Source organism: Pteropus medius, unplaced genomic scaffold (genome assembly GCF_902729225.1).
Source record: "Pteropus medius unplaced genomic scaffold, Ma_sr-lr_union100, whole genome shotgun sequence".
In the NCBI taxonomy this organism is placed as follows: Eukaryota; Metazoa; Chordata; class Mammalia; order Chiroptera; family Pteropodidae; genus Pteropus; species Pteropus medius.
Window position 1 is genome coordinate 24,230,048 of NW_024354875.1, and position 2,464 is coordinate 24,232,511.

A 2,464-nucleotide genomic window follows, 5' to 3' on the forward strand; every position below is an offset into this window, starting at 1 on the left:
TGGCCATTTAAATTTCATAAATTTGGTTATTCATTTATTTTTAAATAATTGATTATTTTAAGAGGGACTGTATCTGGATTTAAAATGTTTCTGATCTTTTTGAGTGTTCTTAGCAAGCAAAGTACTTGGATAAGTATTACCTCAATAGTCAACAACAATTTTTGGTACCTACAATGGCCAGGCTGTGTTCTTTGCTTTTTCAAGATGCTTAAAGTTTAGATGGGAAGGCTGACAAGTAAAACAAGGATGATAGAGTTCAATTGTAGGGTAAGATACATAACCAGTACTAACTGACCACTCTCTAAAAATGTAAGGTGGAATGTGTGGGTAGGAGATGGGAGGAAGGACATTTCAGATAGGAGAAACAATAAGTTGGAAAATTCTGAGGCATAAAGCATGTTTTAACTACAAATACTTTGATGTGGCTAAGAAAAGGGATAAACTAACACATTTGAGGAATTTTTCTTCTTTTAAATCAACTTTATGGTAGTATAAAATATATACAATTAAACATACCCATTTTGATGAGTTTTTTAAATTAAAAATGTTTACTTAGAAGCATTCAGAATGTCAACAAAACAGCTGCAGTTTTTTTGCAATTAGGGTTGTATTCAGTTAGCAAAACAATTATTTCATATAAACTGCATCAGAGACAACTGAATATAAAAAAACTAGCATCTTCATATATAACAAGTTTGTGCTGTACACCAACAGAACCTGCTTTAAACTTCCATGCCAATTTACAACCCCCATACTGTAGCTATTGAAAATACCACCAGGACAAGCCTATATAAAGACACATTCAGTAGTGTGTGAACTATACAGAAAAAGACTGTACAGTTTAAAAACAAATCTTACACAGTCTTACACTTCCATTTTTTTCTTTAAAAGGAATTATATACAGAGGGGTTAAATCCTTCATAGACAGGCAAAAAAACTCTGCTAGAACCAACTTATTCATCATCATCTTCATCTTCCTCGGCTTCTCTTTTTACTTTTTCAGCCTCAACAACTCCCTTTTGTGCTGCATCAGGCTTTCCTTTAGCTTAGTTTGCAACAATATCCTTTTTGTATTTTTCCTTCAGCTTAGCAGCCTTCTTTATCTTCAGGCTGCTTGTCATCTGCAGCAGTTTTATTCTGCATCTCTCCCAGCTTCTTTGCAGCATCACCAATGGATAGGCTGAGAAGCTCTCGTTTGATTTGGGGGCGATAGAACAAAACAAGAAAAACGCTGAAGGAGTCCTCTAGGGTGCATTGGGATCCTTGAACTTCTTTTTTGCTTCCCCTTTGGGAAGGATATAAGTTTTCATTTCTCTTTCTTACTGGGCCCTTTCTGCCTTTGTCATGTCTTTAAAATTTCCTTTCTCTTTAGCAGACATGGTCTTCCACATCTCTGAGCACTTCTTAGAAAACTCCGAGAAGCTGACTGAAGCATCTGGATGCTTTTTCTTGTGCTCTTCCTGACAAGTGTGCACAAAGAATGCATATGACCTTGCCTCTCAGCTTCTTAGGATCCCCTTTGCCCATTTTTAATGATTTTTCCTCAGGGAGCACAGAGTTGCCCAGTGCCTGTCCAGCTTGCTCTTACCCCAGTGCTGTCTCTACAGAGCTCAATGTGCTGCAATGGCTATGAGAGAGGGAGTCAGATGCAGCCTTCTCACTTTCTCAGCTCTGTAACATTACTATCCAGTTTGATGAGCCTTGACAACCATCACCATAGGATAGATCTAGAATGTTTCCAACGACTTTTTCCAACGAAAAAGTTCTTTCAAACCCCAAGCAATTCTCCTACCTAACTCCACTTTCAATCCCCAAGATAACCACTAATCTGCTTTGTCACTATATGTTTGATTTCCTTTGTTTAGTTTCATTAAAATGGTATTATACAGTTTGTAGGCTTTTGTGTCTCATATCTTTTCCTCAGCATGATGTTTTTGAAAGTCCATCCATACTGTTGCATGTATCAGTAGTTTTATTTTTGATTGCTAAGTATTATTGCATTGTTAGGAAATACCATGCTTTATCCATTTATCGGGTGAGAAACATTTAGATTATTTCCAGTTTAGAGCTATTATTAATAAAACTATTATAAACTATCATGTTCAAGGCTTGGTGCAAACATATGTTTTTATTTGTTTTTGGTAAATATATCAAATGGAGTTGTTAGGTCAAATGGTGATTGTATTTTTAACTTGATTAAAGAATGCCAGAACAATGTCCAAAGTTAAATCCTTTAATTACTGTTTGTATGATATATATTTTTTCATCCTCTTAGTTTCAATATATTTGGGTCATTGAATCTAAATTGTGTCTCTTGTGGACTGCAAAGTTGGATCTTTTTTTAAATCCATTCTGATAATTGCTGCCTTTTACTTGGAATGTTTAATCTTTACATTTAATGTATTATTGATAAGGTAGTATTTACATCTGCCATTTTACTATTTGTTTTCTAAATGTTCTGCAT

General features: G+C 35.0%; 1 pseudogene; it reads right to left on the reverse strand.

Moving 5' to 3' along the window:
• Positions 1-469: 469 nt before the first annotated feature.
• On the reverse strand, positions 470-1,682 carry LOC120596852 (high mobility group protein B1-like; annotated as a pseudogene).
• Positions 1,683-2,464: the final 782 nt, after the last annotated feature.